We start from the raw sequence: 19350 nt of genomic DNA, 5'->3' as shown, positions 1-19350 counted from the left end.
ACGCAGCAGAGATCACATGATAGCGATCACATGATTCATGACAACCAAGCATGACAGAGATCAAAATAGCAACCAAGTATACATAATATTATTAGATCTACATGCTCCACCATAGTAAGAAGAGCTATATTCCCTGAACAATATCAAACTTTCTAATTCAAATAAGTTCAATACTTATAAGACGGCTACTGGTAAATCGGTACAGGCCTCTCCTCAGTTGGCACTACTCTTGGTCTTGCCAAGCACCATCAAGAAAGGTTGCTTGGGGAGCTGTATATAGTGATTGCTGGGGAGCTGTATACAGTGATTGCTGGGGGAGCTGTATACAGTGGTTGCTGGGGGAGCTGTATACAGTGGTTGCTGGGGGAGCTGTATATAGTGATTGCTGGGGAGCTGTATACAGTGGTTGCTGGAGGAGCTGTATATAGTGATTGCTGGGGGAGCTGTATATAGTGATTGCTGGGGGAGCTGTAAACAGTGATTGCTGAGGGAGCTGTATATAGTGATTGCTGGGGGAGCTGTATATAGTGATTGCTGGGGGAACTGTATATAGTGATTGCTGGGGGAGCTGTATATAGTGATTGCAAGGGGAGCTGTATACAGTGGTTGCTGGGGGAGCTGTATACAGTGGTTGCTGGGGGAGCTGTATATAGTGATTGCTGGGGAGCTGTATACAGTGGTTGCTGGAGGAGCTGTATATAGTGATTGCTGGGGGAGCTGTATATAGTGATTGCTGGGGGAGCTGTAAACAGTGATTGCTGAGGGAGCTGTATATAGTGATTGCTGGGGGAGCTGTATATAGTGATTGCTGGGGGAGCTGTATACAGTGATTGCTGGGGGAGTTGTATATAGTGATTGCTGGGGGAGCTGTATATAGTGATTGCTGGGGGAGCTGTATATAGTGATTGCTGGGGGAGCTGTATACAGTGATTGCTGGGGGAGCTGTATATAGTGATTGCTGGGGGAGCTGTATATAGTGATTGCTGGGGGAGCTGTATACAGTGATTGCTGGGGGAGCTGTGTATAGTGATTGCTGGGGGAGCTGTATACAGTGGTTGCTGGGGGAGCTGTATACAGTGGTTGCTGGGGGAGCTGTATATAGTGATTGCTGGGGGAGCTGTATACAGTGGTTGCTGGGGGAGCTGTATATAGTGATTGCTGGGGGAGCTGTATACAGTGATTGCTGGGGGAGCTGTATATAGTGATTGCTGGGGGAGCTGTATACAGTGATTGCTGGGGGAGCTGTATACAGTGATTGCTGGGGGAGCTGTATACAGTGATTGCTGGGGGAGCTGTATACAGTGATTGCTGGGGGAGCTGTATACAGTGATTGCTGGGGGAGCTGTATATAGTGATTGCTGGGGGAGCTGTATATAGTGATTGCTGGGGGAGCTGTATATAGTGGTTGCTGGGGGAGCTGTATATAGTGATTGCTGGGGGAGCTGTATATAGTGATTGCTGGGGGAGCTGTATATAGTGATTGCTGGGGGAGCTGTATATAGTGGTTGCTGGGGGAGCTGTATATAGTGATTGCTGGGGGAGCTGTATATAGTGGTTGCTGGGGGAGCTGTATATAGTGGTTGCTGGGGGAGCAGTATATAGTGATTGCTGGGGGCTGTATACAGTGATTGCTGGGGGAGCTGTATACAGCGGTTGCTGGGGGAGCTGTATACAGCGGTTGCTGGGGGAGCTGTATACAGCGGTTGCTGGGGGAGCTGTATACAGCGGTTGCTGGGGGAGCTGTATACAGCGGTTGCTGGGGGAGCTGTATACAGCGGTTGCTGGGGGAGCTGTATACAGCGGTTGCTGGGGGAGCTGTATACAGCGATTGCTGGGGGAGCTGTATACACTGATTGCTGGGGGAGCTGTATATAGTGATTGCTGGGGGAGCAGTATATAGTGATTGCTGGAGGAGCTGTATATAGTGGTTGCTGGGGGAGCTGTATATAGTGGTTGCTGGGGGAGCAGTATATAGTGATTGCTGGGGGCTGTATACAGTGATTGCTGGGGGAGCTGTATATAGTGATTGCTGGGGGAGCTGTATACAGTGATTGCTGGGGGGCTGTATATAGTGATTGCTGGGGGAGCTGTATATAGTGATTGCGGGGGGAGCTGTATACATCGCTTGCTGGGGGAGCTGTATACAGCGGTTGCTGGGGAGTGGTATGTAGGGATTGCTGTTCCTTGTCTGGACTACATTCGATGGGGGCCCCCACCATATTTTGCGCCCAGGGGCTCCCACCAACCTTGATACGGCCCTGGATGGACCATTACACAATGTTTTGAATAACCATAGGTTTTTGAAGTTTTTGAAACATGGTCTATCCAAACACACTTCTTTGGACCATCCAGAGGGAAAAGTAAAAACAGGTATCACACTGATAGATTGTATTCCAGACACCTCATCTGACCGTTTCAATAAACTCAAGAGACGTGAAGTTTTTTGGATGCAAAAGTTAGTCACATTACAGCATGCACACAACACCACAGCTCATAGGAGTAATGAGGTGATGTGTCTGGACAAAGAAACAAGCTGAAAGCGAGCGCGCCCCTGTTTGGAAAGACGACAGACGTCTTTAGATCTAAACACGGAGTGCCTGTTCACTCTGGGTGAGTTATATTCAATTCACAGTACAAACAACAGAACACCGCTCCCATATTAATAATTAGTGATCTAATAGTAATCTGAATCATGTTATTCCCCTTCAGCAAGCTACTGCTATATAAACACCGGCAGAACCTCTCCACCAAATTGATCACGGTAAGAACAACTTCTAATAGTCCACACACATCAGGGTGATTACTCCTTTTTATGTAGGTGGTACTATGAGTATACTGCACCTGTCCACTAGAGATGGCTCAAGGATAATTTAGGTATTTACTTCATTTTTATATGTAAATACCAATTGTTAATTCATTAACACAGACTGTTTATTATACATGAATTTGTCTTACAATCCTCGGTATTTTGTCACTTGCTTTTCCTGTTTCCTCCTCCCCTTTCTTATTTTACAGTTATTAATGATGATCTAGCAATAATGCAAATGCTACAGAATGTTATAGAACACTACAAGATGCTATAAATATAGATATATTATTAATGTAATTGTGACTACACAGTACAAAAAAAAATATTATGATGTACCCTAAATGTATAGTACAATTGCTATCATTATGATAATTTTATTGTTATGAGAATTTTGATTATTTTAATTGTTATAATTTTTTAGAGATTTTTAGAAACTTATATAGTGATTGTTTCACTCCTGAAACATGTAGTTCCATTGTCTGAATTTTTTACCAATTAATTGTGATCAACGACCGGTTTGGATTCATTCAATGTAGCAGCGTAGTGACGAGACTCCATTTTTCCCCTCTTTATCCTGTGCCAGCTGCACATACTGTAATACCTTTACATTGGAAGAGCTCTACCCAGCCCACCACAGTCGAGTGGTAACTCTCGGCCAAGTCTTTAAACAAGAGATAGAAATGAGTTACAACTAGAGTGACATTTTACATTAGCTTGAGTATTATAATAATTAATGGAGTGCAGGCCAGCCTGTGTGCCTGCATAGAATTAAAAAAGAGGTCTATATGGTATTTTCATCCTCTCCCCCTTTTGGTGAGAATAGAGCCTTTATTAGCACCAACCTTTAAGAAAACATATAGCACTATATGGTGGAGACCTAGCTGAAATCATTAGAAATCCAGGAGGGTTTTATTGGTTAATGAAATCTACTATCAAAATCAAGCATGATAAACAAGGGTCACTTACTCATAGATCAAGGCACTGTGACTGTGGTAATCGTATTACATTTGTTATCCATGGCCTCCTTCCTTCTAAAATCAACTATGCTATTGAGTCTGAAGGGCTCCTAGCGATGTTACCAGAGTCCTTCTGTCACTTCACAGTCTCTTACACTGGCTCCCCTCCGCCTCTGCTCCCACAGCAGAAAAAGTATCATTGCTAAGTAGAAGGGAGAAGTGCTCCTGCACAGTGCAACAGCCTGTGAATCTACAGAACCCATGGGCTCTGGTAATGTCCCCCAGAACTAGAATAATTTTAAAGTTTCCCTTCCTCGGGCTTCATGTGTGCATTATTGTGAGCTTCTAGCCAAAATTCAAGTCATTTTCCTCTGATTAATTTGGCACATTGTTTCCTTTCATTTGTTTTAACAATGTATTTTACAACATTTTTTTTACATTTGACTAATTACAATAAATGAATCTTCTATGGAAGCTGGTAATTGAATTCTTCAGTCCATAGATTCCCAGAACAGCCTGACCTGCCTGTGTTACTGTACAGTAGGGGTGTTTTTTACAGTACTGTGTCTGGAATAACTCATACTGTTAGCTGTCTTCATTGTATCCGGACTAATTCTTCCAATTAAGCTAAAATGTGTCGACTTCATGAAAACCTTTCCCCTCGAACTGGCAGTGATTTAAACCCAATCCAGTTTTATAGTAAAAAGTCAGACTATATGATTTCTTTAATTGGTGTCTCACTGTGTGAAATGCTTTGATGACAAGTAAGGTGACAACATATAACATGACCCGAAAATGCCTATGTATCTGTGCGGTGCATAGCCACATTTCTTTCCATGTGAAATAAAAGGCGCCTGTAATATTTACTAACCTAACTCCAGAAATTTGGCCAGATCTGCTACATACAGTATAGAACTTTGTTAGAGGGTTCTTTGAAGTGCCATTTTGTTCAGTAGATAGGTGAGAATTATAATACAGGACTTGTACTAGACCTTTGTCAAAAACACATCCTAATGAAAATAATTAATGAGGTTTGCAGGGCTGGGAGAAGGGCTACGTGCTGAACTCCACACACTTTGTAGCTAGAACTTGTAGTCAATTAGTGAAGCTTCATGTTTATTGGAAGAGACAATTATATTTTCACATTTAGGCTTTCATTCATTATCTGATTTGCCTTTTTATCCATTATATTGTCTTTCACAATTAGGATGCACTCCCTTCCATTGATCATCTGTTGTGCAAACCATCGTTCCAGCCATCTGATCATTTATGACACCATAGTACTAACACATTTCCTATAATATGACAATTTTGTGTTTTTACCAATCCTCTGTTATTCCTTCTGAGGCTTTATGAACTTTTGGCTACTAGGGGCAAGCACTGTGATTACTGGCTAATGGGGGCAGGCACTCTGTCTATTGGCTAATGGGAATTGACAGACTGACTACTGGCTAATGGGGACTAGTACACTGACTACTGGCTAAAGGGGACAGGCACACTGACTACTGGCTGCTCGGGGGTAGGTGCTGTGATTTAACTACTGGTAGCAGGCACTGTGACTACTAGCTACAGAAGCAGGTGCTGTAGTACTGGCTAAGATCCTGACTCTGATGATTTCTTCTTTATTTAAAGCATATATAGCAATACAAAAATTCCACTCAGAAAGATGACAATTGCCTACGCGTTTCGGACAGACTACCTGTCCTTAGTCGTGGCTAAAATGCAAAGAAATACATTTTCTTATATAGGTGTATTCACCACTCCCTCCCTCTAACAACGGGTCATTTCCATTCATGCCCATAAAAAGGTGAATGGCCTATCAGCAACTGCATTTATGCATGTGAAATTACCGGCAGCCCAAAGGTGAAAATTACACAGTATCCTAAGTCATCAGTAATTACCATCAAATGACAAAGTCCATCGTATAATGTCCTTATCTCTTTACGATGTAATGCCATATTCCGTTCCTACGTCTGGCTTCTTGTTGTCCGGCAACAGGTTTGAAGTCATATGACCAATCACGTGATGAAAACTCGGCAATAATGTTGTGCCTGTTGCTTGGCAATATATAAATAATCATGCAGCAAGTCATGCTGTGGAGTGTTATGGAGTAAGGAACCTAAATTTTTTTGAAGGCTAATCTGCACAGAACAGTTGTAGCTGGAAAAAGCTCATGAGTTCATAATTCTGCACTCAATTCTCATTGTTTATCACCATGCTGCTCCATACACAATGGGAGTCATCTGCATTAAGTGTCACTTAAATGATGGCGGCGCATGGGCTCCGCTATCTTGGATCCAGTCAGCACCTTCCCCCATAACCTCATCAGAAGGTGCTGAATGGTTGCTATGCTATGATGTCCTTTCACAGACCCACTGATTTTACACATGCCCCTAGAGGGCCTTGATATATAGTAAAATAGTTTTTTTTTTTAAATTAAAAAACTAAAAGTTCAAATCACTGCTTTTCCTTTGAACGCAAATAATAATAAATAAACAAACATGTTAGGTATGGCCACATTCCAAAATTCTAAATCTAAAAATAATTGTTTCCAGCAGTGAGCCCCGTAATAAAAAATATAAATTTTTTGTCATTTTGCAACACGAATTTTTGATAAAAAGTGATCAAAAAGTTGTAGTTATTGGAATCAGAGTATGGCAAAACAGACATTTTTTTTTGTTCAGAAGGATTTAATTTTTTAAAATCTAATAAAAACCTTATAAAACTACAAAATCATTAAAATCATTGTTAAAAAATATTAAAGGTTTATTCCAGAAATAAGCATAATTCATATTCATATGGTTCATTAAAAGATACATGCTAATATGTAATTAGCAATGTCTAAAGGAGTTTTTCCCTCTGCATCCACGTCTTTCAATATTCAATAACGATATACTGGCACTTCCAAGGAAAAAACAGTACCTTATACCCAATGGACAATGAAGTAGGCAGGTAATGTCTTCAGGTTCTCCATGTGTCGCTCACTCTGCGGCGTTCTTGTGAATCCCGTAATTCCACTTACGATGTGCAGCGGGCGGTTGTGTGGATTTTTGCCAGGGCATTGACAGCCATCCATGATTTCCCAGACCACCATATTTTTTAAGGATATGGTATGGATACAGTGACATAGTTGCACATATGGATGAGAATCATCACGTTTATATGGGTTCAGGGCCAGCTGCAGACTTCAGTAGGCCCCTGGGTGACAGAGCCTCAGTGGGCTACATTGCAGTGAACTCACTTTTTGGCATTAAAAATAAAGAAACTAAAACAGTCCCTTGTTCCCTAAAATTTCCATAGTTTATAATCCCCACATGATTATATTAGATGCAGCCCCCACATGGTTCCATTATATACAGCTCCTTTATAAGTTATATTACACACAACCCCATCATATTTTCATGATTTACAGCCCAACTTGCTTACATTAACGCAGCCTGTTTGCAGGTTAAGGCTCGCAACTTTTTTTTGAAATTTGACCAGTGTCTCTTCCTGTGGTAATAACTTTTGAACACTGTTACTTATCAAAGCGATTCTGAGATTGTTTTTTCCCCACATGTTGTACTTCATTTTAGCGGTAAATTTTGGATGATAAGTTTTGCGTTTATTTACAAAAAAAAGAAAAAAATGATGAATTTTTAGAAAAATTTGCCATTTTCGAAATTCAAAATCACTGCGTTTTCAGGCAGATAAATTTACCACCTAAATAACTTGCAGAATAACATTTCCCATTTGTCTACTTTACATTTTCATAATTTTTGAAATGTTTGGATAATTTATTTTGACGTCACGCGGCCTACAAATCGAATAGCGATTTTCCGTATTTTCGGAATTGACTATTTTGGGGATAAATACTGTTTGAAATCAAATTTTACATATTTAGCAACAAAACCCCCTATATAACCAACCCATTTTCAAATCTGCACCCCTCAAGCTATCAGAAACAGCATTTACAAAGATTGTTAACCCCTTGAGATCTTAGAATGGTCAAATTTTGTCGGTTATACGTTCATTTAGCCCTAAAATTTACACATTTCCAAAAGATAAAAAGAGAAAACTCACCATAAAATTTGTTCTACAATTTCTCCTGAGTGCAGCGACCCCCCACACGTGGACATTACTTGTGTTATGGGGGCACAGCGAGGCACAGAAGGGAAGGAGCACCCTGCAGCTGCCAGGATTTTAGTTTTCTGGTTGCCCCCTTTTGAAGGCTATAAAATTTTCGCTTTTCCGTTATTGGGGTCATGTGATGGCATTTTTTTTTGCGGGACGAGATGCTTTTTCCAGTGTTACCATTTTGGGGCTGGTATCACCTATCAACTTTTTTTGAGGTCATGAGTAGAAAAGCATCAATTCTGTACTGGATTTTTTACTTTTTTTTTTTTCGTGTTCACCGTATAGCCTAATAATCCTGTTATCTTTATTCTATGGGTCGATACGATTACGGGGATACCAGACATGAATATTTTTTCTTATGTTTTACTAAATTTGCCAAATAAAACCCTAATGTGGGGAAAAATCTATCATTTTTGCATCGCCGTCTTCCAAGTGGCATAACATTGTTACGTTTTTGGCTACAGAGCTGGTTGATGGCTTGTTTTTTGCGGGACATGTTGTTCTTTACAACAATATCATTCTGGAGTACATATGTTTTGTTGGTCACTTTTTATTGCATTTTTAGTGGGATATAATAGGTAAAAATCATAATTTTTGGCGGGTTTTTGGCGGTTTTTTTTTTACGGCGTTCATCATATGGGTTCAATAGTTATTTAGTTTTATTCTTTGGATTGTTACGGACGCGGTGATACTATATATGTGGGGTTTGTGATTTAGACTTTTTTGAGCGTTATATGTCTCTTTATATGTTTTGGGGCTTATGGGCATTTTTAGTGATTTATAAAGTAATTTTTTATTGAAAAACATTATTTTGTACATTTTTTACATGATCCACCATGGGATATGAACAAGCAATCATCTGATTGCTTGTTCTTGATAATACTCTGCAATACTAATGTATTGCAGGGTATTATCAGTGCCAGCCTATGCAGATGCATAGGCTGACACTTTGCCTTTAAGATGACGTCACAGACGCCATCTTAAAGGTAAACCCTCCAGGCTTTTCTGGGGTCCCGATCGGACCCCAGAGGAGCCAAAACAGCGATCGCCCCCCCCGAAAACGGTGTGGGGGGGGCGATCGTGGGGTAAAGACCCCCAGAAGGCAGGTTAAATGCCGCGGTCGCGTTGACCGCGGCATTTAACGGGTTAAACACCCGCGATCGGAGCCCACTCCGACCGCAGGTGTTAGCCGGGGATGTCAGCGGTAAATTACCGCTGAAATCCCGCGGCTAACGATGCCGGTTCGGCTGCTATACAGCGCTGAACCGGCATCGGCTCTGCGCGGTAGCTGTACTGCGCTGAGCGCTAATCGCGGGACTCAGCGCAGTACAGCTACGGCGCAGAGCGCTAAGGGGTTAAATATTGATAATCAGGTTTGTGGGCACCCACGGAAGTTTGAGACCCAAACCAGGGCCGCATTAAGCTTGGTGGGGGCCCCTGAGCTCAAAATATGGTGGAGGCCCCCATTGAATGTAGTACATGGGGAACAACAATGGCTATATACCGCCCCCCAGCAATCACTATATACTGCTCCCCCAGCAATCACTATATACAGCTCCCCCAGTAATCACTATATACAGCTCCCCCAGCAATCACTATATACAGCTCCCCCAGCAATCAATATATACAGCTCCCCCAGAAATCACTATATACAGCTCCCCCAGCAATCACTGTATACAGCTCCTCCAGCAATCACTGTATACAGCTCCTCCAGCAATCACTTTATACAGCTCCCCCCAGCAGTCACTATATACAGCTCCCCCAGCAATCACTATATACAGCTCCCCGAGCAATCACTATATATAGCTCTCCCAGCAATCACTATATACAGCTCCCCCAGCAATCACTATATACAGCTCCTCCAGCAATCACTGTATACAGCTATTCCAGCAATCACAATATACAGCTCCCCCAGCAATCACTATATACAGCTCCCCCAGCAATCACTGTATACAGCTCCCCCCAGCAATCACTATATACAGCTCCCCCAGCAATCACTGTATACAGCTCCCCCCAGCAATCACTATATACAGCTCCCCCAGTAATCACTGTATACAGCTCCCCCAGCAATCACTGTATACAGCTCCCCAGGCAATCACTAAATACAGCTCCCCAGCAATCACTGTATACAGTTCCCCCAGCAAAGACTGTATACAGCCGCCCCAGCAATCACTGTATACAGCTCCCCCAGCAATCACTGTATACAGCTCCCCCAGCAATCACTATAAACCACTCCCCAGCAATCACTGTATACAGCTCCCCCAGCAATCACTGTATACATTTCCTCCAGCAATCACTATATACAGCTCCCCCCAGCATTCACTGTATACAGCTCCCCAGCAATCACTGTATACAGCTCCCCCAGCAACCACTATATACAGCTCCGCCAGCAATCACTATATACAGCTCCACCAGCAATCACTATATACAGCTCCTCCAGCAATCACTATATACAGCTCCCCCCAGCATTCACTGTATACAGCTCCCCAGCAATCACTATATACAGTTCCCCCAGTAATCATTATATACAGCTCCCCCAGCAATCACTATATACTGATCCCCCAGCAATCACTATATACAGCTCCCCCAGTAATCACTATATACAGCTCCCCCAGCAATCACTGTATACAGCTCCTCCAGCAATCCCTGTATACAGCTCCTCCAGCAATCACTATATACAGCTCCCCCAGCAATCACTATATACAGCTCCCCCAGCAATCACTGTATACAGCTCCCCCAGCAATCACTGTATACAGCTCCTCCAGCAATCACTTTATACAGCTTCCCCCAGCAGTCACTATATACAGCTCCCCCAGCAATCACTGTATACAGCTCCTCCAGCAATCACTGTATACAGCTATTCCAGCAATCACTATATACAGCTCCCCCGGCAATCACTGTATACAGCTCCCCAGGCAATCACTATATACAGCTCCCCCGGCAATCACTGTATACAGCTCTCCCAGCAATCACTATATAAAGCTCCCCCAGCAATTACTGTATAAAGCTCCCCCAGCAATCACTATATACAGCTCCCCCAGCAATCACTATATACAGCTCCCCCAGCAATCACTATATACAGCTCCCCCAGCAATCACTATATACAGCTCCCCCAGTAATCACTGTATACAGCTCCCCCAGCAATCACTATATACAGCTCCCCGAGCAATCACTGTATACAGCTCCCCCAGCAATCACTGTATACAGCTGCCCAGCAATCACTGTATACAGCTGCCCAGCAATCACTATATACAGCTCCCCCAGCAATCACTATATACAGCTCCCCCAGCAATCACTGTATACAGCTCCCCAGGCAATCACTATATACTGCTCCACCAGCAATCACTATATACAGCTCCCCCAGCAATCACTGTATACAGCTCCCCCAGCAATCACTGTATGCAGCTCCTCCACCAATCACTATATACAGCTCCCCCCAGCATTCACTGTATACAGCTCCCCAGCAATCACTATATACAGTTCCCCCAGTAATCATTATATACAGCTCCCCCAGCAATCACTATATACTGATCCCCCAGCAATCACTATATACAGCTCCCCCAGTAATCACTATATACAGCTCCCCCAGCAATCACTGTATACAGCTCCTCCAGCAATCACTGTATACAGCTCCTCCAGCAATCACTATATACAGCTCCCCCAGCAATCACTATATACAGCTCCCCCAGCAATCACTGTATACAGCTCCCCCAGCAATCACTGTATACAGCTCCTCCGGCAATCACTTTATACAGCTCCCCCCAGCAGTCACTATATACAGCTCCCCCAGCAATTACTGTATACAGCTCCTCCAGCAATCACTGTATACAGCTATTCCAGCAATCACTATATACAGCTCCCCCGGCAATCACTATATACAGCTCCCCCAGCAATCACTATATACAGCTCCCCGAGCAATCACTGTATACAGCTCCCCCAGCAATCACTGTATACAGCTGCCCAGCAATCACTATATACAGCTCCCCCAGCAATCACTATATACAGCTCCCCCAGCAATCACTGTATACAGCTCCTCCAGCAATCATTATATACAGCTCCCCCAGCAATCACTGTATACAGCTCCCCAGGCAATCACTATATACAGCTCCCCCAGCAATCACTGTATACAGCTCCCCCAGCAATCACTGTATGCAGCTCCTCCACCAATCAGTATATACAGCTCCCCCCAGCATTCACTGTATACAGCTCCCCAGCAATCACTATATACAGTTCCCCCAGTAATCATTATATACAGCTCCCCCAGCAATCACTATATACTGATCCCCCAGCAATCACTATATACAGCTCCCCCAGTAATCACTATATACAGCTCCCCCAGCAATCACTGTGTACAGCTCCTCCAGCAATCACTGTATACAGCTCCTCCAGCAATAACTATATACAGCTCCCCCAGCAATCACTATATACAGCTCCCCCAGCAATCACTGTATACAGCTCCTCCAGCAATCACTTTATACAGCTCCCCCCAGCAGTCACTATATACAGCTCCCCCAGCAATCACTGTATACAGCTCCTCCAGCAATCACTGTATACAGCTATTCCAGCAATCACTATATACAGCTCCCCCGGCAATCACTGTATACAGCTCCCCAGGCAATCACTATATACAGCTCCCCCGGCAATCACTGTATACAGCTCTCCCAGCAATCACTATATACAGCTCCCCCAGCAATTACTGTATACAGCTCCCCCAGCAATCACTATATACAGCTCCCCCAGCAATCACTATATACAGCTCCCCCAGCAATCACTATATACAGCTCCCCCAGCAATCATTATATACAGCTCCCCCAGTAATAACTGTATACAGCTCCCCCAGCAATCACTATATACAGCTCCCCGAGCAATCACTGTATACAGCTCCCCCAGCAATCACTGTATACAGCTGCCCAGCAATCACTATATACAGCTCCCCCAGCAATCACTATATACAGCTCCCCCAGCAATCACTGTATACAGCTCCCCAGGCAATCACTATATACAGCTCCCCCAGCAATCACTGTATACAGCTCCCCCAGCAATCACTATAAACCACTCTCCAGCAATCACTGTATACAACTCCTCCAGCAATCACTGTATACAGCTATTCCAGCAATCACTGTATACAGCTCCTCCAGCAATCACTGTATACAGCTATTCCAGCAATCACTATATACAGCTCCCCCGGCAATCACTATATACAGCTCCCCCAGCAATCACTATATACAGCTCCCCGAGCAATCACTGTATACAGCTCCCCCAGCAATCACTGTATACAGCTGCCCAGCAATCACTATATACAGCTCCCCCAGCAATCACTATATACAGCTCCCCCAGCAATCACTGTATACAGCTCCTCCAGCAATCATTATATACAGCTCCCCCAGCAATCACTGTATACAGCTCCCCAGGCAATCACTATATACAGCTCCCCCAGCAATCACTGTATACAGCTCGCCCAGCAATCACTGTATGCAGCTCCTCCACCAATCACTATATACAGCTCCCCCCAGCATTCACTATATACAGTTCCCCCAGTAATCATTATATACAGCTCCCCCAGCAATCACTATATACTGATCCCCCAGCAATCACTATATACAGCTCCCCCAGTAATCACTATATACAGCTCCCCCAGCAATCACTATATACAGTTCCCCCAGCAATCACTATATACAGCTCCCCCAGCAATCACTGTATACAGCTCCTCCAGCAATCACTGTATACAGCTCCTCCAGCAATAACTATATACAGCTCCCCCAGCAATCACTATATACAGCTCCCCCAGCAATCACTGTATACAGCTCCCCCAGCAATCACTGTATACAGCTCCTCCAGCAATCACTTTATACAGCTCCCCCCAGCAGTCACTATATACAGCTCCCCCAGCAATCACTGTATACAGCTCCTCCAGCAATCACTGTATACAGCTATTCCAGCAATCACTATATACAGCTCCCCCGGCAATCACAGTATACAGCTCCCCAGGCAATCACTATATACAGCTCCCCCGGCAATCACTGTATACAGCTCTCCCAGCAATCACTATATACAGCTCTCCCAGCAATTACTGTATACAGCTCCCCCAGCAATCACTATATACAGCTCCCCCAGCAATCACTATATACAGCTCCCCCAGCAATCACTATATACAGCTCCCCCAGCAATCACTATATACAGCTCCCCGAGCAATCACTGTATAAAGCTCCCCCAGCAATCACTGTATACAGCTGCCCAGCAATCACTATATACAGCTCCCCCAGCAATCACTATATACAGCTCCCCCAGCAATCACTGTATACAGCTCCCCAGGCAATCACTATATACAGCTCCCCCAGCAATCACTGTATACAGCTCCCCCAGCAATCACTATAAACCACTCTCCAGCAATCACTGTATACAACTCCCCCAGCAATCACTGTATACAGCTCCTCCAGCAATCACTGTATACAGCTCCCCCCCCCCCCCAGCATTCACGGTATACAGCTCCCCCAGCAATCACTGTATACAGCTCCTCCAGCAATCACCATAAACCGCTCCCCAGCAATCACTGTATAGAGCTCCCCCAGCAATCACTGTATACAGCTCCTCCAGCAATCACTATATACAGCTCCCACAGTAATCACTATATACAGCTCCCCCAGCAATCACTGTATACAGCTCCTCCAGCAATCACTGTATACAGCTCCTCCAGCAATCATTATATACAGCTCCCCCAGCAATCACTATATACAGCTCCCCCAGCAATCACTGTATACAGCTCCCCCAGCAATCACTGTATACACCTCCCCCAGCAATCACTATAAACCGCTCCCCAACAATCACTGTATACAGCTCCCCCAGCAATCACTGTATACAGCTCCTCCAGCAATCACTATATACAGCTCCCCCAGTAATAACTATATACAGCTCCCCCAGTAATCACTGTATACAGCTCCTCCAGCAATCACTGTATACAGCTCCTCCAGCAATCATTATATACAGCCCCCCCAGCAATCACTATGTACAGCTCCCCCAGCAATCACTGCATACAGCTCCCTCAGCAATCTCTGTATACAGCTCCCCCAGCAATCATTGTATACAGCTCCTCCAGCAATCACTTTATACTGCTCCCCCAGCAATCACTATATACAGCTCCCCCAGTAATCTCTATATACAGCTCCCCCAGCAATCACTGTATACAGCTCCTCCAGCAATCACTGTATACAGCTCCTCCAGCAATCATCATATACAGCTCCCCCCAGCAATCACTATATACAGCTCCCCCAGCAATCACTGTATACAGCTCCTTCAGTAATCACTATATACAGCTCCCCCCAGCAATCACTGTATACAGCTCCCCCAGCAATCACTGTATACAGCTCCCCCAGCAATCACTGTATACAGCTCCTCCAGCAATCACTATATACAGCTCCCCCCAGCAGTCACTATATACAGCTCCCCCAGCAATCACTGTATACAGCTCCTCCAGCAATCACTGTATACAGCTATTCCAGCAATCACAATATACAGCTCCCCCAGCAAACACTATATACAGCTCCCCCAGCAATCACTGTATACAGCTCCCCCCAGCAATCACTATATACAGCTCCCCAGACAATCACTATATACAGCTCCCCCAGCAATCACTGTATACAGCTCTCCAGCAATCACTATATACAGTTCCCCCAGTAATCATTATATACAGCTCCTCCAGCAATCACTATATACAGCTCCCCCAGTAATCACTATATACAGCTCCCCCAGCATTCACTGTATACAGCTCCCCCAGCAATCACTGTATACAGCTCCTCCAGCAATCACTATATACAGCTCCCCCCAGAAATCACTATATACAGCTCCCCCAGCAATCACTATATACAGCTCCCCTAGCAATCACTGTATACAGCTCCCCCAGCAATCACTGTATACAGCTCCTTCAGCAATCACTTTATACAGCTCCCCCCAGCAATCACTATATACAGCTCCCCCAGCAATTACTGTACACAGCTTCTCCAGCAATCACTGTATACAGCTATTCCAGCAATCACTGTATACAGCTCCCCCGGCAATCACTGTATACAGCTCCCCAGGCAATCACTATATACAGCTCCCCCAGCAATGACTGTATACAGCTCTCCCAGCAATCACTATATACAGCTCCCCCAGCAATCACTGTATACAGTTCCCCCAGCAATCGACGTATACAGCGACCCCAGCAATCACTATATACAGCTCCCCCAGCAATCACTGTATACAGCTCCCCCAGCAATCACTATAAACCACTCCCCAGCAATCACTGTATACAGCTCCCCCAGCAATCACTGTATACAGCTCCTCCAGCAATCACTATATACAGCTCCCCCCCCCCAGCATTCACTGTATACAGCTCCCCCAGCAATCACTGTATACACCTCCCCCAGCAATCACTATAAACCGCTCCCCAGCAATCACTGTATAGAGCTCCCCCAGCAATCACTGTATACAACTCCCCCAGCAATTACTGTATACAGCTCCTCCAGCAATCACTGTATACAGCTCCTCCAGCAATCATTATATACAGCTCCCCCAGCAATCACTATATACAGCTCCCCCAGCAATCACTGTATACAGCTCCCCCAGCAATCACTGTATACAGCTCCCCCAGCAATCACTGTATACAGCTCCTCCAGCAATCACTTTATACAGCTCCCCCCAGCAGTCACTATATACAGCTCCCCCAGCAATCACTGTATACAGCTCCCCCAGCAATCACTGTATACAGCTCCTCCAGCAATCACTGTATACAGTTATTCCAGCAATCACTATATACAGCTCCCCCCAGCAATCACTATATACAGCTCCCCCAGTAATCACTATATACAGCTCCCCCAGTAATCACTATATACAGCTCCCCCAGCAATCACTGTATACAGCTCCTCCAGCAATCACTGTATACAGCTCCTCCAGCAATCATTATATACAGCTCCCCCAGCAATCACTATATACAGCTCCCCCAGTAATCACTATATACAGCTCCCCCAGCAATCACTGTATACAGCTCCCCCAGCAATCACTGTATACAGCTCCTTACAGCAATCACTATATACAGCTCCCCCCAGCAGTCACTATATACAGCTCCCCCAGCAATCACTGTATACAGCTCCCCCAGCAATCACTGTATACAGCTCCTCCAGCAATCACTGTATACAGTTATTCCAGCAATCACTATATACAGCTCCCCCCAGCAATCACTATATACAGCTTCCCCAGCAATCACTGTATACAGCTCCCCAGGCAATCACTATATACAGCTCCCCCGGCAATCACTGTATACAGCTCTCCCAGCAATCACTATATACAGCTCCCCCAGCAATCACTGTATACAGTTCCCCCAGCAATCACTGTATACAGCCGCCCCAGCAATCACTATATACAGCTCCCCCAGCAATCACTGTATACAGCTCCCCCAGCAATCACTATAAACTACTCCCCAGCAATCACTGTAAACAGCTCCTCCAGCAATCACTATATACAGCTCCCCCCAGAAATCACTGTAAACACCTCCCCAGCAATCACTATAAACCGCTCCCCAGCAATCACTGTATACAGCTCCCCCAGCAATCACTGTATACAGCTCCCCCAGCAATCACTGTATACAGCTCCTCCAGCAATCACTATATACAGCTCCCCCAGCAATCACTGTATACAGCTCCCCCAGCAATCACTGTATACAGCTCCTCCAGCAATCACTATATACAGCTCCCCCCAGCAATCACTATATACAGCTCCCCCAGTAATCACTGTATACAGCTCCCCAGGCAATCACTATATACAGCTCTCCCGGAAATCACTGTATATAGCTCTCCCAGTAATCACTATATACTGCTCCCCCAGTAATCACTGTATACAGCTCCCCCAGCAATCACTGTATACAGCTCCCCCAGCAATCACTGTATACAGCTCTCCCAGCAATCACTATATACAGCTCCCAGTATTCACTATATACAGCTCCCCTAGTAATCACAATATACAGCTCCTCCAGCAATCACAATATACAGCTCCCCAGCAATAACTATATACAGCTCCAGATCAATCACTATATACATCTATATGACAACTACATACGGTCCCCCCTATAATACCTACATACAGCCCCCTATAATAACTATATACACCCCTATAATAACTATATAGAGACCCCCTATAATTATATACAGTCCCCTTATAATAACTATATACAGTCCCCCATATAATAATGATATACAGTCCCTCTATAATAACTAGATACAGTCCCCATATAAGAACTATATACACCCCCCCTATAATAACTGTATACAGTCCCCCACAACAACTATATAGTCCCCTATAACAACTTTATACAGTCCCCCTATAACAACTATATACACCCCCCTATAACAACTATATACACCCCCCTCTAACAACTATATACACCTCCCTCTATAATAACTATATGCAGATTGCTATTATTGCTATATACATCCCCCAAACACACATAATAAATATATACAATCCTCCAATAATAACTATATACAGACCTAGATAATATACTGAATATGTTCCCACCTTCCATTGTTCCCACGATGCGCGCCGTCCTTATCCTCCCTCACGGTGTCGATTGGATGTAAACAAAGATGGCGGCGCCCTGCTGCAGGCCACGCCGTGAGTCGCGTCGTGGTGACATCACACGCGGTGACGTCCCACTCTGCGACATCACCGAGCGGCAGGGTGCCACCATCTTTATTTACATTTGATCGTCTATAGCAGAGCAAGGGAACTTATTGCGACCGCCCGAATCGCCCCAATTTGGTGGGGGCCCTTTTAACAGCGAAGTGGTGGGGGCCCTGGGGCTCGAGCCCCGGGAGCCCTCCCTATGATCCGGCCGTGACCCAAACATTTGTGCAGGTATGCCTTGTGCTGGCGCCAGCCCTGTACGGATTCATACAGATTCAGCCTTAGGCTGTAGTCAGTTGCTTCCACTGCCTTAGGCAGTGCATCCACTATGGCAAGTTTTGTGGTAAGACATCATCTCAGTGGGGTAATGTGCAGTGATGGCAGTTATAACCATCATTACTGTGATAACAGAGCAGGACCGTCTGTTAGATCTTCACTGGCATTAAAGCCTAAAAGGTGGGAGATGTTACTGAGAACTGAGGGATCATGGGAGTTGGAGTTAGAGAGTTGGAGCTCTGCCTTCTTTAGAAAGCCATAAAATTTGGGGAATCATAAAAGCAAACTATTTAAGCTCTATTTGGGATTAGTGACCTCTAATTTTGTTGTATACATTTATTAATAGCATTTTGGGGGTTTGTATCAGAGGTTCATATTCCCAGAATACCCCTTTAATCACGTAAATCGCCAACATAGGTGTGAACTGGGCCTTACATTGGTAGCAGAAATACTTCCTAAAGCTGCTGGACAAAAGCGGACAGAAGGTCCCATCATAATCAATAATTATTTATAGAACATATCTCCTCCTACAGGAATGGA

The 19350-nt window shown here is 44.5% G+C and overlaps 1 long non-coding RNA gene across 1 annotated transcript in view; it reads left to right on the top strand.

Annotated features, from left to right (window-relative positions):
- Window positions 1-2386: 2386 nt before the first annotated feature.
- The window catches only part of LOC140121598 (uncharacterized), a 30073-nt gene continuing 13109 nt past the window's right edge, over window positions 2387-19350 (top strand). Inside the window, exons 1-2 of the long non-coding RNA XR_011854135.1 lie at window positions 2387-2610; window positions 2710-2761. This is a non-coding gene — a long non-coding RNA (uncharacterized lncRNA). The remainder of the gene's footprint in view (window positions 2611-2709; window positions 2762-19350) is intronic.

This window comes from Engystomops pustulosus, chromosome 3, assembly GCF_040894005.1.
Source record: "Engystomops pustulosus chromosome 3, aEngPut4.maternal, whole genome shotgun sequence".
Lineage (NCBI taxonomy): Eukaryota > Metazoa > Chordata > Amphibia > Anura > Leptodactylidae > Engystomops > Engystomops pustulosus.
This window is presented reverse-complemented; position numbering and strand designations above follow the sequence as displayed.